At 48.7% G+C, this 23043-nt stretch overlaps 1 pseudogene; it reads left to right on the forward strand.

Annotated features, from left to right (window-relative positions):
- Positions 1-1938: 1938 nt before the first annotated feature.
- LOC121552839 lies at positions 1939-22034 on the forward strand (annotated as a pseudogene).
- The last annotated feature ends 1009 nt before the right edge of the window (positions 22035-23043 follow it).

Genomic DNA, 23043 nt, shown 5'->3' on the forward strand with positions numbered 1-23043 from the left:
GAGAGAGAGAGAGAGAGAGAGAGAGAGAGAGAGAGAGAGAGAGAGAGACAGAGAGAGAGAGAGAGAGACAGAGAGAGAGAGAGAGAGAGAGAGAGAGAGAGAGAGAGAGAGAGAGAGAGAGAGAGAGAGAGAGCCCCGAGCGTGGTAATACAAACAGACTGACACTTGACTCTACCTTTTGAAGCCCCCCTTGTCAGAAAATTTCCCGCGAGTTGCTGAGGGGGCGGGTCCAAGTTCAAGAAATATGTTATCTGATTGGACTGATACAGATTCCGCGCCAAATATGCAAACCGGACGAATGGAAACCATGCGGCGACGAGTGACAATAGAGAGCAATAGTAATGACGTGTTTTTGTAGGCACTAATTTCGCCATGGTTCGTTGGGCAAAGCCTATTGGGAGTAGAATGGAGTTTTTGTAGAGTTTTTCGATAAACGCCGAAAATAAGGTATGTGGTTAACACAGGCTTAGGAGAGCATATACGTTTCTGTTCTATGAGATAATCTTAATCAGCTAACGTCATTTTTTTGTGAATTATGAAACATTTATGTAATAATAAAAAACGTATTAAGCACAAAGGCTTCATAATTTATAAAGGTAATGTTAACTGACTGGTATAATGTTAACCTCAGACCTTATTTTCGACGTTTATCACAAAACCCGATTCATTCTCCATTATTTAATTTCCCCCATAAAACTATGTCTGAAAGAACCAGAGGTAAGTCATTACCGGTTTTTAGGACTACAAGCTGGCGAACTCTATAACATCATAGATAGCAACTCTTTGGACAGTGTACCTGCTGTCTAACGTTAATCCTATTTTACTAACAAATGTAATAAACAACCAAATGCGTTGTTTGTTAAATGTTGCTAAATACTGTGGCGGCTAGTTAACTAAGTAGCTGCAAGTTGATAAGATAAGATGATATTGATAGCCAGTATGGGTGAATGTGCATGGAGTAGAGTTGAGTAGGCAGCCATCACTTGACCCTGGATAGTGTCTGATGATGTCCTCTGTGTGTGTTGTCCTGATGCAGCAAGACCAGCCGGTCTACCAGAGCAAGGTACGGGACATGATCAGCGAGAACAAGAACCGACTCATCGTGAACATCAACGACCTGAGACGACGCAACGAGGCGTGGTCCTCTGTAGCTCAGCTGGTAGAGCACGGCGCTTGTAACGCCAAGGTAGTGGGTTCGATCCCCGGGACCACCCATACACAAAAAAAAAAAAAAATGTATGCACGCATGACTGTAAGTCGCTTTGGATAAAAGCGTCTGCTAAATGGCATATTATTATTATTATTAGGTATAAAACACACTGAAGCGTTGTTACCATTAGCTCTGGGACTGACTGTGTTTAGTGTCTTGCCTCTAGTTGAGTGGTCCACAATGTGTTATTTAGTTGTTGTGCTGTTAACTATTGTCATTGTGGAGTGACACTTTAATACTATTGATAACAGTAACTACACTATAATATATTTAGCTAACAGTAACAACGCTGCATTTATAAAGTATACCGTCCAGGGTAGGGGAGGGAATGGCCGGCAGGGATGTAGCTCAGTTGATAGAGCATGGCGTTTGCAACGCCAGGGTTGTGGGTTCAATTCCCACGGGGGGCCAGTATAAAAAAATATATATTCACTAACTGTAAGTCGCTCTGGATAAGAGCGTCTGCTAAATGACTAAAATGTAAATGTAATGCATTTACACACTTTAGTGTTGCATAGCTATACACAAGTGTGTACAATGCAGTCTCTCTACCCATTTAAATAATTTGCATTCCAATTGTGCATTGACATATATATATATATATAAGGGATATCTATTACATGTGATGTTAAGTTGATTACATTACACAGCTATGATATGTCCAACATAATGTCATAATGCTATGTATGCATTTGAACTGAGACTTTGTCCGATTTTTGGTAACGTTCATGTCTAAGGATGTAATGTATGTCATGTAATGCAATTGTACTGTAACGCCTTCAACACTGTCCTCTCTCCCCGGCATGATGACAGGCTGCTACTTTATATTACAGCCGATTAGATCATACTATTTGATTTTTATATTAAACTGAGGCTGTGTGTTCTCGTCCCCAGGTTGATGACTAATGCGTTTTGAGGAGCTGCTTGCGTTCCGGCGTGCTCTGAAGGACCTGGTGGCGTCTGTAGACGCTACGTACGCCAAGCAGTACGAGGAGTTCTTCGTTGGTCTGGAGGGAAGCTTTGGGAACAAACACGTCTCCCCCCCCCGAACCCTCACCTCTCGTCTACTGGGCAGCATGGTCTGTGTGGAGGTTCATCGTCACCAAGTGTGAGTGTCTGGAAAACTAGGTTGTGGGATGTCTCCTTCCCTAAAAGGTGTTTACATTAGGGATGTGACAAATGGAAGAAAAATAAATAAGATTTGGTTTTCCATTAAAAACGTTAAGAAAAATGCATACAATTCCACTTGAATTTACAATGCAGCTGCCAGCAACGGTTTGGGTCTCACGGTGCGTCCCCTTTCAGGGGGTGAAGCATTGCACCTGTACTACCATTACCGTACCTCAATTCCACCTCGCGAAGTTTGCATTTAGTTGGGGATTTTTCTTAACGGTAAGGGTCCCAATTTTGGTTTAAACGTTCACACCCCTAGTTTACATCAAGTCAGGAGCCTACCCTAGTTTACATCAAGTTAGGAGCCTACCCTGAGTGTCTGTAATCTCCAGCAGCGTTTGCCGTATATATATGCCGCTGACAAATCGTGGCCGCCACTGCAACATTAAAAAGAGTACAAAAAAATTGATACGGTCATCTTTTGAGAACTAACAATCATCAAAAAAATAAACTAGACAGTCGGGGAGAATAAAACATTCTAAGGATGTCAAGGCATGGGCCCCCCATTTTGTTTTGTTATGTTTGAGTCACTCAGATAGCATGAGAACAAGGCATAATGTGTGACATTGCAGTACGGCCCCCCGAGGGGATGTGGTGTATGCCAACATATCAAGGCTAAGGGCTGTTCTCTTATGCATGACTCAACGTGGACTATCACAAACCCCAGAGGTGCCTTATTGCTATTATAAACTGGTCACCAATGTAATTAGAGCTGTAAAAATACATGTTTTGTCATACCTGTGGTATACAGTCTGATATACCACGGCTGTCAGCCAATCAGCATTCAGGGCTTGAACCACCCAGTTTATTATATATATATATATGTATGTGTATGTATCTTTCTGTTCCTCTCTGTAGGTTCTCTGGTGCGTCCCAAGGTGGTGCGAAGCGTCCACTACTGTCCAGCCACCAAGAAGACCATGGAGCGGAAATACACAGACATGACCAGCCTGGATGCCTTCCCTTCCTCTGTCATCTACCCTACCAAGGTACGCACTCAGGTTGAGGAGAACAACCCCGTTGGAGACAGTTTGGTCTGTCCATCTACACGGACCACCGAACCATCACACACACTCACCACCTCTCTCCTTCTCTCCCTCTCTCTCTCTCTCTCTCTCTCTCTCTCTCTCTCTCTCTCTCTCTCTCTCTCTCTCTCTCTCTCTCTCTCTCTCTCCCTCTCCATCCCTCTCTCTAGGTTGAGGAGAACAACCCCGTTCGGTGACAGTTTGGTCTGTCCATCTGCACTGACCACCGAACCATCACACACACTCACCACCTCTCTCCTTCTCTCCCTCCCTCCCTTTCTCTCTCTCTCTCTCTCTCTCTCTCTCTCTCTCTCTCTCTCTCTCTCTCTCTCTCTCTCTCTCTCTCTCTCTCTCTCTCTCTCTCTCTCTCTCTCTCTCTCTCTCTCTCTCTCTCTCTCTCTCCATCCCTCTCTCTAGGATGAGGAAAACAACCCGTTGGAGACAGAGTTTGGTCTGTCCATCTACAAGGACCACCAGACGATCACGGTCCAGGAGATGCCAGAGAAGGCTCCTGCCGGTCAGCTTCCCCGCTCGGTGGACATCATACTGGACAATGATCTGGTGGACGTGGTAAAGCCAGGAGCCTGGGTCCAGGTGATGGGGACCTACCTCTGGCACCTTCAGGCAAGGACAGAAGTACTGAACATCTTTCAGAGCTGAAGTGCACTTGGTTTTACGAAACACCCTAAAAGTTGACAAAGTGCCGCCTAAATACAAACTTCACACGAACACTATTACTGGACACTATTACTGGACACTATTACTGGACACTATTACTGGACACTATTACTGGACACTATTACTGGACATTATTACTGGACATTATTACTGGACATTATTACTGGACATTATTACTGGACACTATTACTGGACACTATTACTGGACACTATTACTGGACACTATTACTGGACTTGCATTATTAAGTGATTTTATTACGTGACATTATTAAGTGACGTTATTACGTGACATTATTAAGTGACGTTATTACGTGATGCTATTACGTGACGTTATTACGTGACGTTATTAAGTGACATTATTACGTGACGTTATTACGTGACGTTATTATGTGATGCTATTACGTGACGTTATTACGTGACGTTATTACGTGAAGCTATTACGTGACTTTATTACGTGACGTTATTACGTGACTTTATTACGTGAAGCTATTACGTGATGTTATTACGTGATGTTATTACGTGATGTTATTACGTGTGCCATTTTCAGGGTTTCTGTCAGTAAGTTATGTGTTCTTCCTGTATCCTCCAGGACCACCACGATAGCCTGTCAGGTGAAACAGATGCGTAAAGAGCTGTCTCCATACTTCTCAGCTGACGACGTCTCCAAGATCAAACTCTTCAGCAAGTCAAAGATGGTAAAGACCTGTACTGCCACGGTGATATGTTTTTCCTCTAGCTATCACTATGGATACATCTCAATAGTCTAAAAGCAGCTATGGATACATCTCAATAGTCTAAAAGCAGCTATGGACACATCTCAATAGTCTAAAAGCAGCTATGGACACATCTCAATAGTCTAAAAGCAGCTATGGACACATCTCAATAGTCTAAAAGCAGCTATGGACACATCTCAATAGTCTAAAAGCAGCTTCCTCTTGTCTACCCCTGTCCTTCTTCTGAGAAGATAGGATATTCTCTCTGTTCACAATCACTCTACATACACCTTGCCTTGCTCTAACCCAGGGTTCTTCAATTCCGGTCCTGGAGGGCCCGAAACACCTCTGTTTTTCATCCTCTCCTTCTAATCAGGGGCTAATTCAGACCTGGGACACCAGGTGAGTGCAATTAACTACCAGGTAGAAATAAAAAACAGAAGTGTTTCGGCCCTCCAGGACCGGAATTGAAGAACCTTGCTCTAACCCATTCCCTCAAACACACCCCTGTCCCTCCTCTCTCCCCCAGGATGTGTTTGACTCTCCCCCAGGATGTGTTTGACCAGCTGTCCCTCCTGTCTCCCCCAGGATGTGTTTGACCAGCTGTCCCTCCTGTCTCCCCCAGGATGTGTTTGACCAGCTGTCCCTCCTCTCTCCCCCAGGATGTGTTTGACCAGCTGTCCCTCCTGTCTCCCCCAGGATGTGTTTTGACCAGCTGTCCCTCCTGTCTCCCCCAGGATGTGTTTGACCAGCTGTCCCTCCTGTCTCCCCCAGGATGTGTTTGACCAGCTGTCCCTCCTGTCTCCCCCAGGATGTGTTTGACCAGCTGTCCCTCCTGTCTCCCCCAGGATGTGTTTTACCAGCTGTCCTGCTCCCTAGCCCCCAGTATCCACGGTCATGGATACGTTAAGAAGGCCGTCCTGTGTATGTTGCTGGGAGGAGTGGAGAAGGTGCTGGAGAATGGATCTCGCGTCAGAGGAGACATCAATGTACTGCTCATAGGTACTGAGACTACATTATAATAATATGCCATTTTAGCAGACGCTTTTATCCAAAGCGACTTACAGTCATGTGTGCATACATTTTTACGTATATGGGTGGTCCCGGGGATCGAACCCACTACCCTGGCGTTACAAGCGCCATACATCTTTCTCTCTCTCTTTCACCTACTGTACCTCGTCAAGCGTATGAAACAGTGGGTCGTGACTTTATGACCAACCCTAAGATTTGGGAATGATCTCTCACGACAAGACTTAACATGCATTTTCAAATTTGTACACTTTCGGCCCCTCAATCGATTTGGTTTGCTGCCTAGCTTATGAAACGTTTGGTTCTGGGTTACGCGATTAGTTTGGGAATAATTTAAGTTGTTAGTGAGCGGTCTGTGTTAAGTGTTACAGCATAGAGCTGTATCCCATGTAAGACTGACCTCTCTCCCTCCTACTAGGTGACCCGTCGGACCTCTCTCCCTCCTCTAGGTGACCCGTCGGACCTCTCTCCCTCCTCTAGGTGACCCGTCGGACCTCTCTCCCTCCTCTAGGTGACCCGTCGGACCTCTCTCCCTCCTCTAGGTGACCCGTCGGACCTCTCTCCCTCCTCTAGGTGACCCGTCGGACCTCTCTCCCTCCTCTAGGTGACCCGTCGGACCTCTCTCCCTCCTCTAGGTGACCCGTCGGACCTCTCTCCCTCCTCTAGGTGACCCGTCGGACCTCTCTCCCTCCTCTAGGTGACCCGTCGGACCTCTCTCCCTCCTCTAGGTGACCCGTCGGACCTCTCTCCCTCCTCTAGGTGACCCGTCGGACCTCTCTCCCTCCTCTAGGTGACCCGTCGGACCTCTCTCCCTCCTCTAGGTGACCCGTCGGACCTCTCTCCCTCCTACTAGGTGACCCGTCGGACCTCTCTCCCTCCTCTAGGTGACCCGTCGGACCTCTCTCCCTCCTCTAGGTGACCCGTCGGACCTCTCTCCCTCCTCTAGGTGACCCGTCGGACCTCTCTCCCTCCTCTAGGTGACCCGTCGGACCTCTCTCCCTCCTCTAGATGACCCGTCGGACCTCTCTCCCTCCTCTAGGTGACCCGTCGGACCTCTCTCCCTCCTCTAGGTGACCCGTCGGACCTCTCTCCCTCCTCTAGGTGACCCGTCGGACCTCTCTCCCTCCTCTAGGTGACCCGTCGGACCTCTCTCCCTCCTACTAGGTGACCCGTCGGACCTCTCTCCCTCCTACTAGGTGACCCGTCGGTGGCTAAGTCCCAGCTGCTGCGTTATGTCCTGCACACGGCGCCCCGAGCCATCCCTACCACCGGCCGGGGGTCATCTGGGGTCGGCCTGACCGCTGCTGTCACTACTGACCAGGAGACTGGTAAAGACACACGCTTACAAGTTAAAGTTTTACTGAAAGAGAAAAATCATAGCTGACACGATCTCTCTCCTACTCTCTGCTTCTCATCTCTTTCTCTTTCTCTCTCCCCTACTCTCTGCTTCTCCTCCCGTCTCTCTCTCTCCCCTACTCTCTGCTTCTCCCATCTCTCTCTCTCCCCTACTCTCTGCTTCTCCCATCTCTCTCTCTCTCTCCCCTACTCTCTGCTTCTCCCATCTCTCTCTCTCTCTCCCCTACTCTCTGCTTCTCCTCCCATCTCTCTCTCTCTCCCCTACTCTCTGCTTCTCCCATCTCTTTCTCTCTCTCCCCTACTCTCTGCTTCTCCTCCCATCTCTCTCTCTCTCTCTCTCTCTCTCTCTCTCTCTCTGCTTCTCATCTCTCTCTCTTTCTCTCTCCCTACTCTCTGGTTCTCCTTATCAGGTGAGCGCCGTCTGGAAGCAGGAGCGATGGTTTTGGGGGACAGGGGTGTGGTCTGTATTGATGAGTTTGACAAGATGTCCGACATGGACCGTACAGCCATCCACAAAGTGATGGAGCAGGGCCGTGTCACCATCGCTAAGGCGGGTATCCATGCCAGGCTCAACGCCCGCTGCTCCGTGCTGGCAGCTGCCAACCCAGTCTATGGCAGGGTGGGTTTATAGTTCTGAACTCACATTGATTTTGTCTGAAAGACTCCAGGAACACTTTGGAATAAAACATACATAAAATGAACAGTAAAATGAACCTATCCTTCTTTTAAAAGAACTTCCCATCTCCTCCTGTTAGTACAGGATTCACTTTGGCCTTAGAGACTTGGAGAATATGTGCTCTACCACACAATGAGCCGTGTACTTGTCCAAGGCTTGCTTACTTACCCACTTCTACCAAATAACCTGACTTTCCTCGGTCTAGTGTAAGATTATTATTATTTAAAGAATGAAAGTAGCTTTCTCCCTCTCCTCAGTTTGACCAGACTCCTGTAGAGAACATTGGTCTGCAGGACTCTGCTGTCTCCTCTCTGTCTTTAGAAGAAGTCTAACCCTCTTCTCTCTCCTCCCTGTCTCTCTTCCCCCCTCTCTCTTCCCCTCTCACCTCTCTCTCTCATCCCTCTCTCTCTCTATCACTCTCCTCTTTCTCTCCCCTCTCTCTCCTCCCTCTCTCTCTCCTCTCTCTTCCTCTTCCCCCTCTCTTCCCTCTCTCTTCCCTCTCTCTCCTCCCTCCTCTCCTCCCCCTCTCTCCTCTCCTCCCCCTCTCTCTCTCCCTCCTCCTCTCCTCCCTCTCTCCTCTCTCTCCCTCATCTCCTCCCCCTCTCTCTCTCCCTCCTCTCTCTCTCCCTCCTCCCCCTCTCTTCCCTCTCTCTTCCCTCTCTCTCCTCCCTCCTCTCCTCCCCCTCTCTCCTCTCCTCCCCCTCTCTCTCTCCCTCCTCCTCTCCTCCCTCTCTCCTCTCTCTCCCTCATCTCCTCCCCCTCTCTCTCTCCCTCCTCTCTCTCTCCCTCCTCCCCCTCTCCCTCCTCTCTCTCTCCCTCCTCCCTTTCTCTCTCTCCTCCCCCTCTCGCTTCCCCCTATCTCTTCCCCCTCTCTCCTCCCTCCTCTTTCCTCCCTCCCTCTCCTCTCCCTCCTCTCTCCCTCCTCTCTCTCTCTCTCCCTCCTCTCTCTCCCTCCTCCTCTCTCTCCCTCCTCTCGCTTCCCCCTATCTCCTCCCTCCCTCTCCTCCCTCCTCTCTCCTCCCCCTCTCTCTCTCCCTCCTCTCTCCCTCTCTCTCCCTCCTCCCTCCTCTCTCTCCCTCCTCCCTCCTCTCTCCTCTCTCTCTCTCTCTCCAGTATGATCAGTATAAGACTCCTATGGAGAACATTGGTCTGCAGGACTCTCTGCTGTCTCGTTTTGACCTGCTGTTCATCATGTTGGACCAGATGGATGCAGAGCAGGACAGAGAGATCTCAGACCACGTCCTCAGGATGCACCGATACAGAGACCCCCGCGAACAAGACGGGACAGGTAACACTCTGATACACCACCAGGGGGCAGGAGAGAGCTCTATGGGGTTCTCTGCCAGTGATCACCAGTCCTTGAAAGCTACTGGTTGTGCAGGCCTGATTCAACCTGATTCATCAACTACTTATCAAGGCTTTTATTATCTGAATCAGATGTTTTAGTGCTTGGCTTTAACAAAGGCCTGCATACCCTGTGGGGAAGGGGCCCAGGAGGGGCGGGGAAGGGGCCCAGGAGGGTCGGGGAAGGGGCCCAGGAGGGGCGGGGAAGGGGCCCAGGAGGGTCGGGGAAGGGGCCCAGGTGGGTCGGGGAAGGGGCCCAGGTGGGTCGGGGAAGGGGCCCAGGTGGGTCGGGGAAGGGGCCCAGGAGGGTCGGGGAAGGGGCCCAGGAGGGTCGGGGAAGGGGCCCAGGTGGGTCGGGGAAAGGGCCCAGGTGGGGAAGTTATTTCATTTGTTACAAATTATTTCATTCTAAACAGTCAGTCGTAAAATTGGTCACACAAGCTCATACCCAACATCTATATTTGGGCATATTTATTTAAGAAGAGGGTTTTATCAATACATGTTTTACTTGTTCTTTGGTCTTGATATGTTTTAACACTGCTCAACCCTTATGGTGGCTGACTGCTCAACCCTTATGGTGGCTGACTGCTCAACCCTTATGGTGGCTGACTGCTCAACCCTTATGGTGGCTGACTGCTCAACCCTTATGGTGGCTGACTGCTCAACCCTTATGGTGGCTGACTGCTCAATCCTAATGGTGGCTCACTGCTCAACCCTTATGGTGGCTGACTGCTCAACCCTTATGGTGGGTCACCTGCTCAACCCTTATGGTGGCTGACTGCTCAACCCTTATGGTGGCTGACTGCTCAACCCTTATGGTGGCTCACTGCTCAACCCTTATGGTGGGTCACTGCTCAACTCTTATGGTGGCTGACTGCTCAACCCTTATGGTGGCTGACTGCTCAACCCTTATGGTGGCTGACTGCTCAACCCTTATCGTGGCTCACTGCTCAACCCTAATGGTGGGTCACTGCTCAACCCTTATGGTGGCTGACTGCTGAACCCTTATGGTGGCTGACTGCTCAACCCTTATGGTGGCTGACTGCTCAACCCTAATGGTGGCTCACTGCTCAACCCTAATGGTGGCTCACTGCTCAACCCTAATGGTGGCTGACTGCTCAACTCTTATGGTGGCTGACTGCTCAACCCTTATGGTGGCTGACTGCTCAACCCTTATGGTGGCTGACTGCTCAACCCTTATGGTGGCTGACTGCTCAACCCTTATGGTGGCTCACTGCTCAACCCTAATGGTGGGTCACTGCTCAACCCTTATGGTGGCTGACTGCTGAACCCTTATGGTGGCTGACTGCTCAACCCTTATGGTGGCTGACTGCTCAACCCTAATGGTGGCTCACTGCTCAACCCTAATGGTGGCTCACTGCTCAACCCTAATGGTGGCTGACTGCTCAACTCTTATGGTGGCTGACTGCTCAATTCTTATGGTGGCTGACTGCTCAACCCTTATGGTGGCTGACTGCTCAACCCTTATGGTGGCTGACTGCTCAACCCTTATGGTGGCTGACTGCTCAACCCTAATGGTGGCTGACTGCTCAACCCTTATGGTGGCTGACTGCTCAACCCTTATGGTGGCTGACTGCTCAACCCTTATGGTGGCTGACTGCTCAACCCTTATGGTGGCTCACTGCTCAACCCTTATGGTGGCTGACTGCTCAACCCTAATGGTGGCTCACTGCTCAACCCTTATGGTGGCTGACTGCACAACCCTTATGGTGGGTCACTGCTCAACCCTTATGGTGGCTGACTGCTCAACCCTTATGGTGGCTGACTGCTCAACCCTTATGGTGGCTCACTGCTCAACCCTTATGGTGGGTCACTGCTCAACCCTTATGGTGGCTGACTGCTGAACCCTTATGGTGGCTGACTGCTGAACCCTTATGGTGGCTGACTTCTCAACCCTTATGGTGGGTCACTGCTCAACCCTAATGGTGGCTGACTGCTCAACCCTTATGGTGGCTGACTGCTGAACCCTTATGGTGGGTCACTGCTAAAACCTTATGGTGGGTCACTGCTCAACCCTTATGGTGGCTGACTGCTCAACCCTTATGGTGGCTGACTGCTCAACCCTAATGGTGGCTCACTGCTCAACCCTTATGGTGGCTGACTGCACAACCCTTATGGTGGCTCACTGCTAAACCCTTATGGTGGCTGACTGCTCAACCCTTATGGTGGCTGACTGCTCAACCCTAATGGTGGCTCACTGCTCAACCCTTATGGTGGCTGACTGCTCAACCCTTATGGTGGGTCACTGCTCAATCCTTATGGTGGCTGACTGCTCAACCCTTATGGTGGGTCACTGCTCAACCCTTATGGTGGGTCACTGCTCAACCCTTATGGTGGCTGACTGCTCAACCCTTATGGTGGCTGACTGCTCAACCCTTATGGTGGCTGACTGCTCAACCCTAATGGTGGCTCACTGCTCAACTCTAATGGTGGGTCACTGCTCAACCCTTATGGTGGCTGACTGCTGAACCCTTATGGTGGCTGACTGCTCAACCCTTATGGTGGCTGACTGCTCAACCCTACTGGTGGCTCACTGCTCAACCCTAATGGTGGCTCACTGCTCAACCCTTATGGTGGCTGACTGCTCAACCCTTATGGTGGCTGACTGCTCAACCCTTATGGTGGGTCACTGCTCAACCCTAATGGTGGCTCACTGCTCAACCCTTATGGTGGCTGACTGCTCAACTCTTATGGTGGCTGACTGCACAACCCTTATGGTGGCTCACTGCTAAACCCTTATGGTGGCTGACTGCTCAACCCCTTATGGTGGCTGACTGCTCAACCCTTATGGTGGCTCACTGCTCAACCCTTATGGTGGGTCACTGCTCAACTCTTATGGTGGCTGACTGCTCAACCCTTATCGTGGCTCACTGCTCAACCCTAATGGTGGGTCACTGCTCAACCCTTATGGTGGCTGACTGCTGAACCCTTATGGTGGCTGACTGCTCAACCCTTATGGTGGCTGACTGCTCAACCCTAATGGTGGCTCACTGCTCAACCCTAATGGTGGCTCACTGCTCAACCCTAATGGTGGCTGACTGCTCAACTCTTATGGTGGCTGACTGCTCAACCCTTATGGTGGCTGACTGCTCAACCCTTATGGTGGCTGACTGCTCAACCCTTATGGTGGCTGACTGCTCAACCCTTATGGTGGCTCACTGCTCAACCCTAATGGTGGGTCACTGCTCAACCCTTATGGTGGCTGACTGCTGAACCCTTATGGTGGCTGACTGCTCAACCCTTATGGTGGCTGACTGCTCAACCCTAATGGTGGCTCACTGCTCAACCCTAATGGTGGCTCACTGCTCAACCCTAATGGTGGCTGACTGCTCAACTCTTATGGTGGCTGACTGCTCAATTCTTATGGTGGCTGACTGCTCAACCCTTATGGTGGCTGACTGCTCAACCCTTATGGTGGCTGACTGCTCAACCCTTATGGTGGCTGACTGCTCAACCCTAATGGTGGCTGACTGCTCAACCCTTATGGTGGCTGACTGCTCAACCCTTATGGTGGCTGACTGCTCAACCCTTATGGTGGCTGACTGCTCAACCCTTATGGTGGCTCACTGCTCAACCCTTATGGTGGCTGACTGCTCAACCCTAATGGTGGCTCACTGCTCAACCCTTATGGTGGCTGACTGCACAACCCTTATGGTGGGTCACTGCTCAACCCTTATGGTGGCTGACTGCTCAACCCCTTATGGTGGCTGACTGCTCAACCCTTATGGTGGCTCACTGCTCAACCCTTATGGTGGGTCACTGCTCAACCCTTATGGTGGCTGACTGCTGAACCCTTATGGTGGCTGACTGCTGAACCCTTATGGTGGCTGACTTCTCAACCCTTATGGTGGGTCACTGCTCAACCCTAATGGTGGCTGACTGCTCAACCCTTATGGTGGCTGACTGCTGAACCCTTATGGTGGGTCACTGCTCAAAACCTTATGGTGGGTCACTGCTCAACCCTTATGGTGGCTGACTGCTCAACCCTTATGGTGGCTGACTGCTCAACCCTTATGGTGGCTCACTGCTCAACCCTTATGGTGGCTGACTGCACAACCCTTATGGTGGCTCACTGCTAAACCCTTATGGTGGCTGACTGCTCAACCCTTATGGTGGCTGACTGCTCAACCCTAATGGTGGCTCACTGCTCAACCCTTATGGTGGCTGACTGCTCAACCCTTATGGTGGGTCACTGCTCAATCCTTATGGTGGCTGACTGCTCAACCCTTATGGTGGGTCACTGCTCAACCCTTATGGTGGGTCACTGCTCAACCGTTATGGTGGCTGACTGCTCAACCCTTATGGTGGCTGACTGCTCAACCCTTATGGTGGCTGACTGCTCAACCCTAATGGTGGCTCACTGCTCAACTCTAATGGTGGGTCACTGCTCAACCCTTATGGTGGCTGACTGCTGAACCCTTATGGTGGCTGACTGCTCAACCCTTATGGTGGCTGACTGCTCAACCCTACTGGTGGCTCACTGCTCAACCCTAATGGTGGCTCACTGCTCAACCCTTATGGTGGCTGACTGCTCAACCCTTATGGTGGCTGACTGCTCAACCCTTATGGTGGGTCACTGCTCAACCCTAATGGTGGCTCACTGCTCAACCCTTATGGTGGCTGACTGCTCAACTCTTATGGTGGCTGACTGCTCAACCCTTATGGTGGGTCACTGCTCAACCCTAATGGTGGCTCACTGCTCAACCCTTATGGTGGGTCACTGCTCAACCCTAATGGTGGCTCACTGCTCAACCCTTATGGTGGCTGACTGCTCAACCCTTATGGTGGCTGACTGCTCAACCCTAATGGTGGCTCACTGCTCAACCCTTATGGTGGCTGACTGCTCAACCCTTATGGTGGGTCACTGCTCAACCCTTATGGTGGGTCACTGCTCAACCCTTATGGTGGCTGACTGCTCAACCCTTATGGTGGCTGACTGCTCAACCCTTATGGTGGGTCACTGCTCAACCCTTATGGTGGGTCACTGCTCAACCCTTATGGTGGGTCACTGCTCAACCCTTATGGTGGCTGACTGCTCAACCCTAATGGTGGCTCACTGCTCAACCCTTATGGTGGCTGACTGCTCAACCCTAATGGTGGCTCACTGCTCAACCCTTTTGGTGGGTCACTGCTCAACCCTAATGGTGGCTCACTGCTCAACCCTAATGGTGGCTCACTGCTCAACCCTTATGGTGGCTGACTGCTCAACCCTTATGGTGGCTGACTGCTCAACCCTTATGGTGGGTCACTGCTCAACCCTTATGGTGGCTGACTGCTCAACCCTTATGGTGGCTGACTGCTCAACCCTTATGGTGGGTCACTGCTCAACCCTTATGGTGGGTCACTGCTCAACTCTTATGGTGGCTGACTGCTCAACCCTAATGGTGACTGACTGCTCAACCCTTATGGTGGGTCACTGCTCAACCCTTATGGTGGGTCACTGCTCAACCCTTATGGTGGCTGACTGCTCAACCCTTATGGTGGGTCACGAAGCCAAGAGTTTAGGAACCCCCCGCGCTACAGTGAGCTCGAAAATGATACAATGACTATGAGATTAAAGTGCAGACTGACAGCTTTAATTTGAAGGTATTTTCAACCATATCGGGTGAACCGTTTAGAAATTATAGCACTTTTTGTATATAGTCCCCCCCCATTTTAAGAGACCGAAAGTTTTGGGACAAATTCACTTATGTATTAAAGTAGTCAAAAGTTTAGTATTTGGTCCCATATTCCTAGCACGCATCAAACATGTGACTCTACAAACTCGTTGGATGCATTTGCTGTTTGTTTTGGTTGTCTCTAAGATTATCTTGTGTCCAATATGTTTCTAAACACTTCTACATTTAATGTGGATGCTACCACGATTTATGGATAGTCCTGAATGAATCGCGAATAATGATGAGTGAGAAAGTTAGACGCATAAATATCATACCCACAAGACATGCTAACCCTCTGTTATTGTAATGGTCATTGTTTCAAATCCAAAGTGCTGGAGTACAGAGCCAAAACAACAAAATGTGTCACTGTCCCAATACTTTCTGAGCTCACTGTATCCTACGGTACTTACACTGTGTGTGTTTTAGCCATGGCCTGTGGTGGATCAGTAGACATCCTGGCCACGGAGGACCCTGACTCAGTTCAGGAGGAGCAGGGGGAACTGCAGGTCTACGAGAAACACGACAACCTGCTGCACGGCACTAAGAGATGCAGGTAGGGAGACTCTCTCTCTCTCTCTCTCTCTCTCTGTCTCTCTCTCTCTCTCTCTCTCTCTCTCTGTCTCTGTCTTTCTCTCTCTCTACCTCTCTCTCTCTCTGTCTCTTTATCTGTCTCTCTCTCTGTCTCTGTCTCTCTCTCTGTCTCTCTCTGTCTCTGTCTTTCTCTCTCTCTAGCTCTCTCTCTCTCTGTCTCTGTCTCTCTCTCTGTCTCTCTCTCTGTCTCTCTCTCTCTGTTTCTCTCTCTCTGTCTCTGTCTCTCTCTCTGTCTCTGTCTCTCTCTCTGTCTCTCTCTGTCTCTGTCTTTCTCTCTCTCTACCTCTCTCTGTCTCTGTCTCTCTCTCTGTCTCTCTCTGTCTCTCTCTCTCTGTCTCTCTCTCTGTCTCTCTCTCTCTGTCTCTGTCTCTGTCTCTGTCTCTCTCTCTGTCTCTCTCTGTCTCTGTCTTTCTCTTTCTCTCTCTCTACCTCTCTCTCTCTCTCTCTGTCTCTGTCTCTCTCTCTGTCTCTCTCTGTCTCTCTCTCTCTCTCTCTCTCTGTCTCTCTCTCTCTGTCTCTCTCTGTCTCTGTCTCTCGCTCTCGCTCTGTCTCTCTGTGTGTGTGTCTTTCATCACAGCATGTTGGGGACTTCTTCTTTGTTGGCTTCTCTGTACCCGTCTCCATGCTAACGGATGCTTTTGTTGTTTAGAGAGAAGATAGTGAGTAAGGAGTTTATGAGGAAGTACATCCACATCGCCAAGGTGTTGACCCCTACGTTGACCCAGGAAGCAGCCAATCACATTGCGGAAGAATACTCCAGGCTGAGAAGCCAGGAACAGCTGGGCTCTGACATCGCCAGGGTGAGTCGTTTAGACACACACCATTAGGCAGCATTTACACAGGCAGCCCAATTCTGATCTTTTGCGCAATTATTCAAAAGACCAATTAGTGGCAAAAGATCAGAATTGGTCTGTCTGACTGACTGTGTAAATATATTTTCTTAGTCGTACATCCACCCTGACCCCTACACACACACACCCTGACCCCCCCCATCTAACAACCTGCCCCCCTCTCCCCATCCAGACTTACCCCAGTAACTGCTCGCACTCTGGAGACCCTGATCCGTCTGTCTACGGCCCACGCTAAAGCGCGCATGAGTAAGGTTGTGGAGCTGGAGGACTCGGAGGTCGCTGTGGAGCTGGTCCAGTTCGCATACTTCAAAAAGGTCAGCAGACTCAACATGCTTGGTTTACAGATTGTTGCATTTGGCACAGCTTAATTTAAACTGGTGGAGTTTGGTAAAGTCTGTCTGGTATCTGCTGTTAGTTTAATTTCAATCTCTGTTCCGTCCCATGGTTCTGTAGATTCCGTCCCATGGTTCTGTAGGTTCCGTCCCATGGTCCTGTAGGTTCCGTCCCATTGTTCTGTATATTCCGTCCCATTCTGTATATTCCGTCCCATGGTTCTGTAGGTTCTGGAGAAGGAGAAGAAGAGGGGGAGGAAGGAGCAGGACTCTGGCTCTGAGGAGGATGAGGAGACGACACAGTGTACCCCTCGCTCAGAGAAGAAGAGGGGGAGGAAGGAGCAGGACTCTGGCTCTGAGGAGGAAGAGGAGACGACACAGTGTACCCCTCGCTCAGAGAAGAAGAGGGGGAGGAAGGAGCAGGACTCTGGCTCTGAGGAGGAAGAGGAGACGACACAGTGTACCCCTCGCTCAGAGAAGAAGAGGTACGGCATTAGACACCAGCCTTCTCACACCCCCATAATCACACCTCGCCTGCACTGATATAAAGCAGTGGTTCTCCACGCTCTCCTCGGGGAACCCCAGCCCTTCCATTTATTCCAAGTATATCTATTCCACAGCTAGCACCTGATTCAACTGGTCAGCTAATCATCAAGCCCTTGGCTAGATGGTTCAGGGCTACAGACAACGTGGTGAAACTTCTGGGGGTCCCCCGAAGAGAGGTCTGAAAACCACTGTTATAGAGGCCATTAACTAGCTAGTGAAATAGTTCTCTCTTCTAACAGATATTTAATCTTTGACGCAAACCTGTATGAATATTGGTTAAAACAGTATAGTAGCTTTGTTTACATGTTGTCTAACCTGTGCTCTCTGCAATTCTGTGTTTGTAGGAGTCGCAGTGGTTCCCAGAGCGGCGAGGCTTACGACCTGTATGACTTCGCTGGAGAGAAGGACATCCCTGAGAGTAAGAACAAAAGTTTTAACACCCTAATCTCAACCCGTAGATCATTACTTCTGCTACTGTCTTCACTGTCCCAGGGGGATATGGGGTTCGCAAGCTACTGTCTTCACTGTCCCAGGGGGATATGGGGTTCGCAAGCTACTGTCTTCACTGTCCCAGGGGGATATGGGGTTCGCAAGCTACTGTCTTCACAGTCCCAGGGGGATATGGGGTTCGCAAGCTACTGTCTTCACTGTCCCAGGGGGATATGGGGTTCGCAAGCTACTGTCTTCACTGTCCCAGGGGGATATGGGGTTCGCAAGCTACTGTCTTCACTGTCCCAGGGGGATATGGGGTTCGCAAGCTACTGTCTTCACTGTCCCAGGGGGATATGGGGGTTCGCAAGCTACTGTCTTCACTGTCCCAGGGGGATATGGGGTTCGCAAGCTACTGTCTTCACTGTCCCAGGGGGGATATGGGGTTCGCAAGCTACTGTCTTCACTGTCCCAGGGGGATATGGGGTCTAAGCTACTGTCTTCACTGTCCCAGGGGGATATGGGGTTCGCAAGCTACTGTCTTCACTGTCCCAGGGGGATATGGGGTTCGCAAGCTACTGTCTTCACTGTCCCAGGGGGATATGGGGTTCGCAAGCGTCACAAATTAGTGGAGCGTGGGTCAGCTGTTTGTTCACCCGCACCCAATAGCTAATAACCCATCCACAACCGACCGGTTTTATATGTGATGAAGTGAAAATCCGAGGCCTGAACCTGACCCGCTAATATAGAAAATCCACTGTAGGCTACAGTTAATGACGGCGTAATGATTTATGTTGTTATAGGGCAGCAGGTAGCTTAGTGGGTAAGGGCGTTGTGCCAGTAACCGAAAGGTCGCTGGTTCTAATCCCCGAGCCGACTAGGTGAAAAATCTGTCGACGTGCCCTTAAGCAAGGCACTTAACCCTAGTTGCTCTGGATAAGAGTGTCTGTAAATGTTGTTGTTGCCTGATTATAGATGTGTTTCTGCTTATACTGTAATTTCCGATCTTTTGGAAGGCTACTTGTTAGTAAACTTGTCTATAATTAGATACATGTAATTTATCTTCTTCGTTATATGTTTCCCCAGGAGACTAAATAAACCGTTGAATGCTTCAATCTAGTTTACATCTGTAAAGTGTTCTGTCGTCTTCTTTCGCGGATCAAAGACGTTTAGGGACCGGGGAGAAAATGCAAAAAAAAATCTATATTTTCTTTAGAAAATTTCCAAATGACATCATTTTGACTGGTTGTAAGGAAATTCAAAGCTGTGAAAACGACCCAAACATGTTTGCGATAAGATTTCAGTTCGGCTTAAATGCAGATTTTATGGGGTTGAAAAAACTGCTTTTATTATGCTGATAAAGACGGCTTATCTAACTGAGCGTTCTCTCAAGAGAATGATAAAAAAAAAAAAAAAGCCTACATTTGGTGTATAATTTTACTGCAAGAAATGCTTAATTCTGCAGGAGTTAACATTAAGGCTATGTGCGAGATTATAGACCTACAGTCAGTGTCCAGATTTCAGTTTCCATTTAACCCATCTGAACAGTAGGCTACAGTTCCCCTGAACTTCCCTATTTGATGTCCCCGTCTTGTGACTGTCGAATTCATATATAGCGCCTCACAATCATCACGCATAACACACGTCACTGCTATCATCCTCTTTTACCACGGCACCAAATCTTTCCCAAAACATTATCCTTCTGGCCCTCCCTTCTCTCTACTCTCAGCTCTCCATTTCGCAGCTTTTCTCTTATTGAATTAAACATTGTCTTTTTTTTGCCTCAGTGGATCGACATTAACTTTTTCTGCCTGTTCCCAAAAGCATTTGGTGTTTAGGCTATTTGGCACAGAGTACAGTTAGGCGCTACGCACTAACGCCAGATGACCTACAAATAATTAATGAAAAACCACCTCAGTGTAGCCTATAGAGATAAATTGGGCAAGAATTATACATTTATGGATTTTTTTTTTTTTTTTAAAGGTGTTATTTTCTCTTTATTCAATATTTAATTACCCTAAACCCGTCCGCCCCCGGGGACTGTGGGTTATGAGTCAACCCGCGCATCACTGTGAAACATAAACACAACACGAAAGTCACACACAGCGAAATGACATGTGGTGGTGGACCAAGATGCCACAGCAGATGAAGTGATAAAAAGTTAGCCTGGACCCAGACTAATGGTGGATTTACATGTCTCTTCAACATCAGATTTGCCACTTTTCTGTTTACACTAGCCTTGGATGTGGTGTAACCAAAGCCACATTCCTGCTTCACATGTGCAGGCAGATATTAGCGTACCGTAAATACCATAGTATATAGACAAACATACCATAAATACCATAGTATATAGACAAACATACCATAAATACCATAGTTTTTACGACAGACAAAATAAAGATAGCAATTCAAACTATACAGTAGCTTCTCATCTAAACTATATTGCACGTAGTGTTGCACACTTGATTAATGCAATGATTCACAAATGTGTGGATATTAAAAAAAAAAAAAAAATGCTGTCTACTGGTAATTCTTGCAAGGACATATGGTGTGGGAGAGCTGTTCTCTTTACACTGTACCATTCAGAAGGGGGTATGGGAGACCTCCAGACGTAGTGTGGGAGACATTTACATTTTAGCAGACGCTCTTATCCAGAGCGACTTACAGGAGCAATTAGGGTTAAGTGCCTTGCTCAAGGGCACATCGACAGATTTTTCACTTCGTCAGCTCGGGGGATTAGAACCAGCGACCTTTCGGTTACTGGCACAACGCTCTTACCCACTAAGCTACCTGCCGCCCTCTTAAAGACAGATTTGAATCTAGATCCGTCTCTTTACACTACATAAGGATCTATCCTGGACCTAGTTTTTGTCTTCAAAGGCTAATTAAAAGGAGCATTGTGTAACACTACACTGACCGCTCCCATTCTTAGCTGCAGGATGCGATTGGTCTGACCCAGAGCCATGTATGTAGAGTGTAAGGCTTCTACGTTATGATTCATTTACGTTCTACGGCAGCCATGTTAGCGTCCCCATTAACACTGCATGTGGGATATTTAAACAATGCTATGTAACTGAATGTCCAGAATTAAAACAACGTTTGAAATTCTAAAAGTTGGCCGAACTCTTTAAATACACGATGGCCCTGGTCTGACGATGAACTCTCTGTTTGCCCCTCCCTCCCAAAGTCCAGGCTGGCAAGCCCAAACCGGCCGAGGCAGAGGAGCCTGTGGATGCCCCTGTCCCACCGAGCCAGGACGGCCAGACTGACGGACAGACAGAGGTGTCTGCAGACAGGTGGGTGGCAGTCGTACTGTACAGGTGACAGCAAAATGGCGGACTAGGTACCGGTGCTCTCAGATCTGTAGCTAAAATGGAACCATAGTCCAACATGAATTAATGTATTCTGAACAAAAAATATAAACGCAAATATGTAAAGCGTTGGTCCCATGTTTCATGAGCTGAAATAAAAGATCCCAGAAGTGTTCCATTTGCACAAAAAGCTTATTTCTCTCAAATGTTGTGCACAAATATGTTTACATTCCTGTTAGTGAGCATTTCTCCTTTGCCAAGATAATCCAACCACCTGACATGTGTGGCATATCAAGGAGGTGATTTAAACAGCATGATCAATACACAGGTGCACCTTGTACTGGGGACAATAAAAGGCCACTCTAAAATGTGCAGTTTTGGCTGAGTAAATGCAGCCTTTTAAGGTCTGTTTTTATGTACCATACATAGATTTGATTGACCGATTAATTAATTAATTTTTCTCTCTCTTCCGGTGTTCTCCAGGCTGAAGGAGTTTAAGTCCTCCCTCCTGGAGGTGTTCTGTTCTGCACATGCTCAGTCCGTTGGTATGAACTCTCTGGTGGAGAGTGTCAACAAGGTCCGGGACGCCCCCTTCACCCTGACAGAGGTCCGGGCCGCCCTCGCTCGCATGCAGGACGACAACCAGATCATGGTGGCTGACAACATCATCTTCCTCATCTAAAGACCAAGGAAAATACATCTTCCTCATCTTAGACCGAAGTAAGAAGAGGTGGAGGAAGAGGACAGAAGGAGAAGCAAGAGTCTGAATGGAGAGATGTTTCCCATTTGAGACCAAGAAGGATGAGAAGGAATTCAGAAAAATTATCAAAGTGGATTTTTGACTGGTTCTTCTGGGTTCACTCGCTTCTTCCAGTTTGCCTTTTGGCAATAACCGCTTATGGACAAAAAAAGGAGGTGAAAGATGATGGGTTTTATGTTTTAATGTCGTAGGTTAATTCTTGGATCAGTTTCACTTAAGTTTTAGTTTCTTTGCATTACTTAAGTTTTAGCTACATATTATGGTATGTACAAGGTCTGGTTACAGGCATGAGTTGTGGGCTAGAAGGGCCATTCTCCCTAGAGCAAAGAGCACCTGCATCATTTTATGCTTTCAGTTTACATTTTTTAATGTTTAAAAATATTACTTTTAAGAAAAATACCTTTCTTGTATATATTGTTTTGTTAAAAAAATAATAATAAAATATTTTGTAAAGGTTTATCAACTGTAATAGTGCATGGAGATGGAAAATGTAATTACTTTGATGTTGAACATTGTGATTGCTTGAACATTAACAGCTTGAGCTAGGCTTTCATTTACACACACACACACAGCGAGAACACATCAGGCGATAGTGTGTCCCTTGCGGTCGATGTGAAAATAGAACTGCATTTTATGCAAAGCGAAACCTTTTTGAACCTTTTTAAAACAGATGAATAATGCGGTGAGGTGAAGCTGCCTGTGAAATGGGGTTTCACTATGTTGTACAATGGGGAAATCATAAGCTGTGGTTTTGATTGGGCCGATAAGGAACCCCCGTAGCCTCCAGAGCCTAACCTCCATCCCGGCTAGTATCTCGGCTCTCTACACCCACGCCTGAGTCATCTCTCCTGAGCTGCATGCCCCAGCCCACAACCTCTGCTCTCTGTCTAACCCCCAGCCCTTCCATCGACCCAATTCCTAACCCAGCCCACACCCTGCCTCTCCTCGCTTTCCTCCACCTCTGTCTACCAGGCTCTGTCGTAGCCGGCCGCGACCGGGAGACCCATGGGGCGGCGCACAATTGGCCCAGCGTCGTCCAGGGTAGGGGAGGGAATGGCCGGCAGGGATGTAGCTCAGTTGGTAGAGCATGGCGTTTGCAACGCCAGGGTTGTGGGTTCGATTCCCTCGGGGGGGGGGGCCAGTATGAAAAATAATGTATGCACTCACTAACTGTAAGTCGCTCTGGATAAGAGCATCTGCTAAATGACGTAAATGTAAATGTACCCATCTACAGGTACCACACCTTGCCTCTCTTCTCTCGCATCCGTGAGTACCCCTGAGAGTACCGTGAGTACCCCTGAGAGTACACCTTTCACATTAGTGTGTCAGGTTACCCTGGAT

This window comes from Coregonus clupeaformis, chromosome 36, assembly GCF_020615455.1.
Source record: "Coregonus clupeaformis isolate EN_2021a chromosome 36, ASM2061545v1, whole genome shotgun sequence".
NCBI classification, from domain to species: Eukaryota; Metazoa; Chordata; class Actinopteri; order Salmoniformes; family Salmonidae; genus Coregonus; species Coregonus clupeaformis.